The 12,732-nt window shown below is 38.4% G+C and overlaps 1 protein-coding gene across 1 annotated transcript in view; it reads right to left on the bottom strand.

Annotated features, from left to right (window-relative positions):
• The window catches only part of LRP1B (LDL receptor related protein 1B), a 1,961,274-nt gene that overhangs the window by 487,676 nt on the left and 1,460,866 nt on the right, over window positions 1–12,732 (bottom strand). The gene's annotated exons all lie outside the window — the stretch shown is intronic.

Raw genomic sequence — 12,732 nt, 5'->3', positions numbered from 1 at the left:
AATTGTTTGACAAACTAGGAACCAGATTATGAAAAGCCTATAAAGGTAAAGCAAGCATTTTTATTTGACTGCAGTGTAGAGCCTTTAAGGAGAGAAATGACTAATCCTATTCTTAAGGGATATTGCTCTGGATGCTATATGGTACACAATTCATAAAGTTAGAAGTAAGAATTGGAGAGTGTCTGCAGTTATATTTCAGATGAATGATTATAACGCCAGACAAGCATATTGGCAATGAGATGGGGAGAAATGAACTGACTCAGGATTTATTTTGAAGGTAGCACTGAACAAATTATATCTCTAGAATTTTGACCTCCAATGCATTCTTAACTCCAGGCTAATATTCAAAACCATTTAAAAAATATTTTATCATAGATATTTTATAGGTCCATCAAACTCCACAAATCCAAGACAAAACTAAGGGTGATGTTCTCATAACCTTCCCGTCCCCTGCTCTGCCTCTTGTATTTCTTATCTCAACAGTAATTTCCTTACTAATTCACTAATTCAAAGAAGAAACCAGAGTTACATAAAAATATTCCCTCCCTCTACTTACCACATCCAAATGACCGTGGATTTCTCTCAACTTTATTCTCTGTATCTCTGAAATGCCACCTTCTCTGTTCTTTACCGTTGGCACTACTATTCTTTATCTGTGTGGTGGCACTGGTGGTAGTGGTAGTTTAGATGCTAAGTCGTGTCCAACTATTGCAACCCCGTAACTGTAGCCTGCCAGGCTCCTCTGTCCATGGGATTCTCCAGGCAAGAATACTGGAGTGGGTTGCCATTTCCTTCTCCAGGGTTTATCTGTGTGGTGTCAATTATACCCCACCAGTGGCACTTTCAAGGAAAGAAACATTGAGATATTTCTTCAATCACACATTCTGATTTTTCTCCTGTCTGCATACTACTGAATATAACAGTTGGGGCTAATTTTATATTTGAAAGTTCTAGAAAACATAATTTTCTTTCTCTTAAAAACTCAGAATGTTGCTTTTGGTCTTTGCTTAAGGCAAAAAAAAAATGAGTTCACTTGCTAGTCAAGTTTGTTTTCTTGATTTCTCTTTTTGTTGTATTATATATTAATATAAAACCATAATAGCTCAGGAACACATAATTTGGATGCTCACCATCCTAGTATCAGAATTATATTGGTTTTTCCTCTCCAGACCCTTGGAATCTACTTAATCATTATAATTCTGGCTCACGAAACAGGAAAATAACAAAAGCTCTATGTATTTGGCAAGCAGCTTTACATATTTTATATTTCCTTAAACAAGTAAACTATACATCTGGATGGTTATGAGTTTGGGGACAAAAGGGGAAGTACCTTTGTGTTAATATGTTTTATGCTAGGTATTTGTAGCAGGAAAATGAACTTCAGGACAAATTCAATTTATTACACTGACTTTCAAAATTGATATAAGTGAAGCTCATTTTTGTTTTGCATTTGTAAATAAACTACTGCTTTAATGTTTCTCTCCTTTGATAAATATGTACGTTTAGAGTACCCTCTGCTCTCATAAACAATATATATATTATACTAAAAAATAAACTTTATATAATAGTAGAGACTATTTTAATGGAGCAAATATAAAGTTTTCTCAAAACAATATTCTATTGGCAACAAAGGCTTTTTGTTTCTAATCTCTAGATAAGTCTTTGCATTTTCTATGTTTTCTAGTGTAAAAGGCAGAGATTAATCAGAAACTTAGAAAAAGGGATAAAGGCAATTCAACTTGTACTGAGAGAAAAACTTAGATAAATCAGTTTACAGAGTGGCTTGATAGTATTAAAATTTATACACAATAAAACTAGAACATTTCATATATATATATAATATGTGATATATACATATTCCTAGGTCAATCTAGGACTAAAGAACCAGGGAAAGTGAGTGTACGATTTGACTGAAGTATATAAAAGCCTGGGGAACTTGATTTAAATGGTGCCTGACAAAAGCGCCTGATGAAGTGTCTCCCACAAAAATAACTTGGAAAAATTTGGGGGGAACTACAAAGCAAAAATTCATACCACCATTAAATTCTAGTGATGCTTGACATCACTCATTATTAGAGAAATGCAAATCAAAGCCACAATGAGGTACCACTTCACACCAGTCAGAATGGCTGCAATCCAAAAATCTGCAAGCAATAAATGCTGGAGAGGGTGTGGAGAAAAGGGAACCCTCCTACACTGTTGGTGGGAATGCAAACTAGTACAGCCACTATGGAGAACAGTGCAGAGATTCCTTAAAAAATTGCAAATAGAACTGCCTTATGACCCAGCAATCCCACTGCTGGGCATACACACTGAGGAAACCAGAATGGAAAGAGACACATGCACCCCAATGTTCATCACAGCACTGTTTATAATAGCCAGGACATGGAAGCAACCTAGATGTCCATCAGCAGATGAATGGATAAGAAAGCTGCGATACATATACACAATGGAGTATTACTCAGCTGTTAAAAAGAATACATTTGAATCAGTTCTAATGAGATGGATGAAACTGGAGCCGATTATACAGAGTGAAGTAAGCTAGAAAGAAAAACACCAATACAGTATACTAACACATATATATGGAATTTAGAAAGATGACAATGATAACCCTGTATGCAAGACAGCAAAAAAGACACTGATGTGTATAGCGGACTTTTGGACTCAGAGGGAGAGGGAGAGGGTGGGATGATTTGGGAGAATGGCATTGAAACATGTATACTATCATGTAAGAATTGAATCACCAGTTTATGTCCAATGCAGGATACAGCATGCTTGGGGCTGGTGCACGGGGATGACCCAGAGAGATGTTATGGGGAGGGAGGTGGGAGGGGGGTTCATGTTTGGGAATGCATGTACACCCATGGTGGATTCATGTCAATGTATGGCAAAACCAATACAGTATTGTAAAGTAAAATAAAGTAAAACTAAAAATTAAAAAAAAAAATTCTAGTGATGTTTAAGAACTTGCTACCAGTATTAAAGAGAGATTTCCTGTGATTACAAGGCCAATGGGCTGGACTAAGAAACAACAAATAACAGGATTGGTTAGCCAAAAGAAATAGGAGAAGTATATTAAGGTAGAAAGTAACATGCATTGGGAGTTCCCTGGTGGCCTAGTGGTTAGGATTCCACACTTTCACTGCTGGTTCCTGGTTGGGGAGCTGATATTTTGCAAGCCATAAGGCAAGACCAAAAAAGAAAGAAAATAGCACACATTGTTTTTCAATCCCATTGTCTTTTCCCTAGTTCTCTTAAAGGGTAACTTAACCATTTTCCCCAAACAATGGGCTCTAATGTATTTTTTATGAAGTATGCAATGTGGGTAAGATAGATGAAAGTGGTCAAAAGGCACAGATTTCTGTTATAAAATAAATAAGTCATGGGGATGTAATATAGTGTGGTGACTATAGTTAGTCCTGATCATATATTTGGAAAAAGAAAAACAAAAAACAGTTCCTTCAGCTATTCCAGGACACAACTGAAAAACCTGGCAATAAGTTTGGGAGATGAAAAGTTGCAGAAATTCATTTTACTTTGGGAGACATAGTTTCCCAAATGGTAAGTGTGAGGAAATGAAGAAATGAAAGCAGAGGATTATAGTTTTCACAAATTCAAAGAACCAACATATCATAAAAGCAAGTATTTTGATTAGAAGAAAACAACACAACGCATAATATAAAACATGTGGATGAAGTATCTCACAGACACAGACACAGAAGTAGCTCACATTCTCACTGAGAAGGCGGTGAGTAGACGAGCATCACCCTGCCTTTCAGCTGCAAGTTTGAGAAAGTCTTTTGAGCAGAATCACAGGCAAAAAAACAAAAACAAAAAACAAAAAAACAAACACATGTTATTATCATCAAACAACCAGTTTGCCTTCTAAAGTAGACAAGTAATTGGAAAATAGATAACATGGTTCTAATATATTGAATCTGCATGTAATTAAAGCCCCTATGTGTTTTTTGGGGGTGGGGTAGGGTGGGGGGTATGTTGTGTCTTACACTTATGTTCATATTTAAAACAAAATTCTTTCTCAGTGTTTTTGTCAAACAGATCCCGTTACACCACTGCCATTTGTTTCCCTCATTTGCTTTTCCCCTCTAAGAAGACCTTCTCACAAGCATGGGCACCAAACAGCACTCCCTCTTTAGTGAGTCTCACAAAAGTACACCATGAGAGAATTTCCAAACACATATTATAAGCGCCCTCTTGGTATTCATGATATCTCTTATCATCAGCGTCAAAACATTATTGTCTTATACATGACTAGATAATTCCTCAACTGTGAGAAAACTTTACCACGGAATATCATTGGCCAACATTGTTGATCACTGGGCATGTTTTATTAATTATTATTTGACATTATCTCTACTGTTTTCTTCTCCCTGTAAACAGGCTTTAATCTTCACTAGCTCTTTAAAAGCACCATTATCAAACAAACTTATAATGTCTGTCCTTTGCCACCCCGGGTCTGTCTCTCTGCCATGCTTTCAAGGGGTTCTACTGCAGTGATCCATGCGTCAGTGTCAGCGGGAGGGCTTGCAGAAACACAGGCAGCAGAGTGCCACCCCTACAGCTTCTTATTGGTAGCTTTGGAGCAATTGGAGCTGAGAATTTATATTCCCTATCAGGTTCCCCGGAGAAAGCAATGGCACCCCACTGCAGTACGCTTGCCTGGAAAATCCCATGGACGGAGGAGCCTGGTAGGCTGCAGTCCATGGGGTCGCTAAGAGTCGACATGACTGAGCGATTTCACTTTCACTTTTTACTTTCATGCATTGGAGAAGGAAATGGCAACCCGCTCCAGTGTTCTTGCCTGGAGAATCCCAGGGACGGGGGAGCCTGGTGGGCTGCCGTCTATGGGGTCGCACAGAGTCGGACACGACTGAAGCGACTTATAGCAGCAGCAGGAACAGGTTCCTAGGTGATGCCTAGGATCTCACTTTGAGACTGAGTGCTCCGCTAGCGATTCTCCTGCTCCTTCTGCTGCTGCTAGAGCAACTTAACTCATGTTTGTTGATTCTGCTCGACCCGCAGAGGAAGGAATATAGGTTTTTCATGGTTCAGGACTGACGCAACTTTACGGCAGATCTGTGTGAGCAGCGGAGCTGAGTTTTGCTGAATTTTCCAGCTCCGGACTTCATCCATTTCAGGATTGCTTGCTGGGCATGCTGTTTCCCTTGGGACTAGGATACTTTGATTTCCCTTGCTCAGTTCCTTCTGGAAGCTGAAGATGAACAGGTAAGTTCACTGGGAATCTACCTGTTTTCTGGACAATCGTGATCAGTGCTCAACGTGGTGGTGTGTTGCCTGCACTGATTTCTTCCCGTTACTTGTTAAGACTTTAAAGTTTGCCTTTCTTGCACCAACGAATTTAGTGTCCTGGGATTGGCATTCCCAGATCTGACTTCAAATATGCCAGGCTACCTTTTTCTCTGCTTTTTAAACATGGATTTGTTTATTCAGTTAAACAGTTTTGCTGCTGTTTCTATAACTGGTGTCCATTCTTTTCCTTTCTTGATTGCTATAGGCATTTCCAGACCTCTCAACCCCCACACCCTCATGCTCCAAGATTCAGTGGTGGCTTGGTCTTTTTCCTCTATGAATTATTAGTTTTCTGCAAGATTATGTACCTTGGCTGGAAGGTACTAATGCCTCCTACATGCATGACCTAAGTACAAGTAAGTCCTATTTGTTTCTTTTTAAACTCGTGTCAAAAATGTCTTTGCACTTGGTATGCAAAGTGTGTGCTGAGGATCAGTGGCTTTCAGCATGTTGGGGGAGTTTGTTGAAATGCAGAACTTCAGGCCCCACCTCAGATGGACTGAGTTAGAATCCACGTTTTCAACAAGAGCCCCCGGTGATTTTCATGCACATTGTAAACAAGTGATATATGGTATAGTGTCTATAGGATGAATTGCTTCCAGTTGAGACTAATTATGACTCGACCTCAGCAATCACAGCTTTTTTCAACTTTCTTATCCCACTTATGTAATTTTACAAACCTGCATTGGGTGTTTTCTGCTGAAAGTGTGGACTATGACTAATAATCCATGATTCTGAGGATGCAGAGTCTTTCTGTGTACACCTTACATGTGTTTTTTCTTGGTGTATCTTTTGCACAATGTCTTTTCAACTATGTCAGCATACCAAAGGAATATTTCTTTATGCTTTTAGTCATGATCTGATGTGGCTCAGATGACTGGCAGCCTGAGGGTCCAGAGTAGTTAGGTACAACTCAAATTCAACAATAAATTTTAGGTGCTTAAATGCTGGCCCACAGTAGGTGACCATCAAAACATCACTCATCAGCATTTATTGTGGAGAAGGTGTTGAAGATAGGTCGGTCTGGGTGAACCAACTCCAGCCTAAAGATTCTATGAGGAGTGGGGCCAGCAGTACTACTGATCTGGATAGAAACCAATGAATGGCCTTATTGCCAGAAACCCATCCCTGCAGGAGCAGGACTCTAGCCAGTTACTGAGTCCACAAGTCAGATCTAGTCATTCCTAGGAGGGGACTAATAAGACATATACAGCATGTCAGAACCTCAATCAAGACTGTGTACATTTAGGATAGGACTACAGCCCCAAGAGGGGGAAACTGCCATATTAACTTGGAGACCCTGTGGACAGGCCCTTATTCAGAAGTAGTACCATAGAAAGAACATAGGTTCTAGAATCCAAGCTGGATTTGTGTGATCTTGAGTAACTTTATCCTCAGATGGTCTTCCTTGGCAAATGAAAATGCATGTCCAGGGCCTAATAGAGGACTCAAGTAGTAGATGCTTAATTAAATGGTATGTATTATTATGTTTATTATAGAGGAAATCATACTGTTTTTAGTATGTGAGCCTATGAACCTTCTGACCCAGGTAGTTGGAGGCTTGGGTACCTAGTATAGTATTTATACCTTGTTCAGGATCTGAGCAGATGGAAACATGGATGCTCAAAGCACAAGTGCTTAGCTTGGTAATTGGAGGACTTTTTTTTCCCCTTTCCTCTTTTGTTCTCTTTTGATTTTGTGGCTCTCTTTAGTGTTGTGCTAAATTGCCAACATTAGCTGGATCATCAAAAAAGCAAGAGAGTTCCAGAAAAACATCTATTTCTGCTTTATTGACTATACCAAAGCCTTTGACTGTGTGGATCACAATAAACTGTGGAAAATTATGAAAGGGAGGGAAATACCAGATCACCTGACCTGCCTCTTGAGAAACCTATATGCAGGTCAGGAAGAAACCGTTAGAACTGGACATGGAACAACAGACTGGTTCCAAATAGGAAAAGGAGTACGTCAAGGCTGTATATTGTCACCCTGCTTATTTAACTTATATGCAGAATACATCATACGAAATGATGGGCTGGAAGAAGCACAAGCTGGAATCAAGATTGCCAGGAGAAATATTAATAGCTTCACATATGCAGATGACACCACCCTTAAAGCAGAAAGTGAAGAACTATAGCCTCTTGATGAAAGTAAAAGAGGAGAGTAAAAAACTTGGCTTAAAGCTCAACATTCAGAAAACGAAGATCATGGCATCTGGTCCCATCACTTCATGGCAAATAAATGGGGAAACAGTGGAAACAGTGGCTGACTTTATTTTCCTGGGCTCCAAAATCACTACAGATGGTGATTGCAGCCATGAAATTAAAGATGCTTACTCCTTGGAAGGAAAATTATGACCAAACTAAATAGCATATTGAAAAGCAGAAACATTATTTAGTCAACAAAGGTCCATTTAATCAAGGCTATGGTTTTTCCAGTGGTCGTGTATGGATGTGAGAGTTGGACTATAAGGAAAGCTGAGCACCGAAGATTTTATGCTTTTGAACTGTGGTGTTGGAGAAGACTCTTGAGAGTCCCTTGGACTGCAAGGAGATCCAACCAGTCCATCCTAAAGGAGATCAGTCCTGGGTATTCATTGGAAGGACTGATATGGAAGCTGAAACTCCAATATTTTGGCCACCTAATGGGAAGAGCTGACTCATTTGAAAAGACCCTGATATTGGGAAGATTGAAGGTGGGAGGAGAAGAGGATGATGGAGGATGAAATGGTTGGATGTCATCACCAACTCCTCAATGGACATGAGTTTGGGTAAACTCTGAGAGTTGATGATGGACAGGGAGGCCTGGCATGCTGCAGTTCTTGGGGTCCTAGACTTGGACACGACTGAGCGACTGAACTGAACTTAGTTTTGTGTTTAGATTTTTTGTGTGTGTGCATATATCTATTATAGATTTTTGGTTTGTGGTTCTCATAAAGTGAAAACATTGCATCAGTTCAGTTCAGTCTCTCAGTCGTGTCCGACCGTTTGCGACCCCATGGACCCCAGCATGCCAGGCCTCCCTGTCCATCACCAACTCCCGAGTTTACCCAAACTCATGTCCATCGAGTTGGTGATGCCATCCAGCTATCTCATCCTCTGTTGTCCCCTTCTCCTCCTGCCCCCAATCCCTCCAACATCAGGCTCTTTTCCAATGAATCAACTCTTCGCATGAGGTGGCTGAAGTATTGGAGTTTCAGCTTTAACATCAGTCCTTCCAATGAACACCCAGGACTGATTTCCTTTAGGATGGACTGATTGGACCTCCTTGCTGTCCAAGGGACTCTCAAGAGTCTTCTCCAACACCACAGTTCAAAAGCATCAATTCTCAGTGCTTAGCTTTCTTCACAGTCCAACTCTCACATCCAATGGAAAAACCAAAAACATGACATAGGAAGAGAAAAAAAAATCTAGGAAAAAATTAGAAACATTCTTAGATTTATTGTGAACAATTTTTATATTGAATGGCTAAATGAGCTTCAAAAAAAAAAACTATATACAAAGTGTGGTAAAATAAGAATTATTGTTGTTTTGTGCCCCCGATTCCTTACACATAACTTCTAAAATGCTTGGAATTTCCTGAGTGATAGTAGTATTTTTTATTACTCATAAGGACTGCCTGTTGAGCATTTTTTAGTTTATGCTAATAAGGTGATTTAAGGCGGGGCCTCCATATAGCCTTTGGATGAGGCTGGTCACCAGAAAAACCAAGTGATCAGAGGGCTCAGAATCCACTGGCGCTTGGAAGGGGAAGGGGGAAGTTCAGATTAAGTTGTATAAAATCTTTTGAACCAGAAGAGCTGATTAGTTTCTCGGTTAGTGATTGCACCCACACATGCCAATTGTGTTGGGACAGAAGCTCTTGCACTTGAGACTTTTCTTGGATCTCACTCTTGGAACCCTTTTTGATCTCTTCACCCGGTCCTTCATATGTTTTCTTTATGATGTCCTTTGACAGCAGTTGGTCAAACTTTTTGGCACCAGGGACCAGTTTTGTGGAAGATAATATTTGGGAGGATGGTTTCCGGATGATTCAGGTACATTACATTTATTGTGAACTTTATTTCTATTATCATATCAGCTCCACCTCAGATCCTCAAGCATCAGATCTTGGAGGTTGGGGACTGGTGCTCTATAACGGAATGGTGAATGCAAATAAAAATTTCTCTGAGTTCTGTGAGCCACTCTAGCAAATTAACAACTGCAAGAGGGAGTTTTGGGAACTTCTGATTGATAGCTATTCTGTCAGAAGCACAAATAACAACCAAGACTTGTGATTGGCATCTGAAGTGAGGGAAACCTTGTGAAACTAAGGCCTTAATCTCTGGGATCTGATGCTAGCTCCAGGCAGATAGTTTTAGAATTGTATTAAATTTGTAGGACACTCAGTCAGTGTCCACTGACAACTGGAGAATTGCTTGGTAGGGTTTGAAAAAAAACAAAACATGTTGGACAAAGGAACAAGATTCCACACTAATTTCACACACCTTACACCACCAAATTTTAGAGGAAAATGGAGTGTTATATACAAAATTTGGGGAGCAAAGAATAGAAACATAAAAATTTTTAAATCAGGAAGATTTCCTTTTGTGTATAGAAGAAACAACAGTATTACATACAGAAACAGAAATAACCACTCAAGCACCATGTATTTAGTTGAAGACACAGTCAGTCAATCTAAAATATCAACCCATCTGAGTAACTAGGTAATGAAGGCAATATATATGTAAATCATTTTAAGAGATTACTGAAACCAGCTTAATATATTGTTTAAAAGAAAAGTTGACTGTGTTACAAAGCTTGTTACAACTGTCACAAACTATTCTTGAAAATAAAGATTCTAAAAAAGAACATTGCAAACTCAATTTAAATTCTGAATGATATTAACAAGTTAAAACTTTGATGTTACTAGATAAAGTTGGAAGAAAAAGGTGGGCTATTCAAGTTTGTTAGTATCCGCCCCCAAAATCCCATAATTGCTCCATGAATCATCCATGATAAAGACAGTCCATGATTTTATACTTATGAAAACTGGCAACATGTGAAATGCCTAATTATTATGGGATAGCTAAATAAATTATGGTACATGCATTTAATAAAGTGTTATATATTCAAATCATAATTTAGAAGAATATTTAATAACATGTATATGCAAATAGATTGTAGAAAAAATATTAGGGCACAGGGATGTCTATCCAATTTTATACTGTTTGATTAAACATTCTACATGTGCACACATTTATTTATAGATGTTTACATCATTCAAAATAATTGATTCTGAAAATTTGCTTGTAAGGAAATAGTTCAAGTACCATTAACTTGCATTATAAATAATAGATACACTAAATTTTCATTAATGGAAACCTCTGCTATAGTTCTGAATTTTAATGATGTGCTATTACAGTGGCCTACAATAGATAACAAATGCATATCTTGCCATTATACTAACAAAAGTATGAGTTGCATCAAGACGTGGGAATTTGTGTTCTGATATCAGCATTCAATATTTGATCATTTTTGAGATAAATGTTCATATAAGCATGAAATTGCTCATTATCAGAGAAATGCAAATCAAGACCACAATGAGGTACCACTTCACACCAGTCAGAATGGCTGCAATCCAAAAATCTGCAAGCAATAAATGCTGGAGAGGGTGTGGAGAAAAGGGAACCCTCTTACACTGTTGGTGGGAATGCAAACTAGTACAGCCACTAGGGAGAACAGTGTGGAGATTCCTTAAAAAATTGCAAATAGGACTGCCTTATGACCCAGCAACCCCATGGTTGGGCATACACACCGAGGAAACCAGAATTGAAAGAGACATATGTACCCCAATGTTCATTGCAGCACTGTTTATAATAGCCAGGACATGGAAACAACCTAGATGTCCATCAGCAGATGAATGGATAAGAAAGCTGTGGTACATATACACAATGGAGTATTACTCAGCTGTTAAAAAGAATACATTTGAATCAGTTCTAATGAGATGGATGAAACCGGAGCCGATTATACAGAGTGAAGTAAGCCAGAAAGAAAAACACCAATACAGTATACTAACACATATATATGGAATTTAGAAAGATGGTAAGGATAACCCTGTATGCGAGACAGCAAAAGAGACACAGATGTATAGAACGGACTTTTGGACTCTGAGGAAGAGGGAGAGGGTGGGATGATTTGGGAGAATGGCATTGAAACATGTATACTATCATGTAAGGAACGAATTGCCAGTCTATGTTCGATACAGGATACAGGATGCTTGGGGCTGGTGCACAGGGATGATCCAGAGAGATGATATGGGGTGAGAGGTGGGAGCGGGGTTCAGGATTGGGGACTCAAGTACACCCGTGATGGATTCATGTCAATGTATGGCAAAACCAATACAGTATTGTAAAGTAAAATAAAGTAAAAATTAAAATTAAAAAATAAATAAATAAAAATTAAATAAAAAGAAATTGGTAGAAATTTGCAAAATAAACTTGGGAATCAATTTTTTTAATGAAAAGTTTTTGTGTAGAATAGGCAAGCATTTCATACATAAAGTATGCATATCTCATGCTAGAAGAAACTTGTTAATGCAGAGCTGCTTGTGCATGTTAGTTACATGTGTAGGGGATATGGAAAAGATTTCCGCTTAAACATGAAAGGTCAAATACAAATTTATCACATTCTCCCAAAACACAGAAATAAAAGTAAAGATTAAAACACATATTCATACGTATGTGCACAAACACACACATGAATTTTCAAAATGAAATTACAGTAGAGATGACAAGAATTTAACGTTAGAATTTTGATATGTTATTACTAATTTATCATATTTTATAAAGATCAATGCTAAGAATCTTTTTTTTATTTTTTGCATTATCCTGGAAAGGTCCAGGAATTAGACATGGCAAGTATCATGGATGGTAGGGTTAGCTGGTTTTGCAGAGTGGAAGGATTGGTTCAAGGTCTGGTTGAGAAGGACTTGCATGTAGTGGCTTGAAAAATGAGGGACAAAAAATGAAAGCTTTACTCTGGAGAAGCTGATTCAAAGGAAATCTGGATTTTTAAAGCCCAGTCAAAGATGAGGGGGAAAACACTCCCCCCCCCCCAACAAAACGGAGAACAAACATCCTGAGCAGAGACATCCCAGTCTGGCTATCAGTGTGCATCTAAGTAACCTCATACTTTTGAGAAATAACTCCAGTATGAAAGGCCAGACAGACAGAATAACACATTGAAAAGGAAGATGAAGAAAACAGAAATACCAGAAAAGGATATAAAGTTGTAAAACAAACTGCTAAGGAATATTCTCCAAAGAGCTTTAAGAAATTAAAATATGATAGCAAAAATTTTAAAATCAATAAAAATTAGAAAATAAATTTGAGAAGTCTCTGAGAATACACAGTAATAAAGC

Source organism: Ovis canadensis, chromosome 2 (assembly GCF_042477335.2).
Source record: "Ovis canadensis isolate MfBH-ARS-UI-01 breed Bighorn chromosome 2, ARS-UI_OviCan_v2, whole genome shotgun sequence".
NCBI classification, from domain to species: domain Eukaryota; kingdom Metazoa; phylum Chordata; class Mammalia; order Artiodactyla; family Bovidae; genus Ovis; species Ovis canadensis.
Note: the sequence above shows the minus strand (reverse complement) of the source record. Positions and strands in the feature narration are given on the sequence as shown.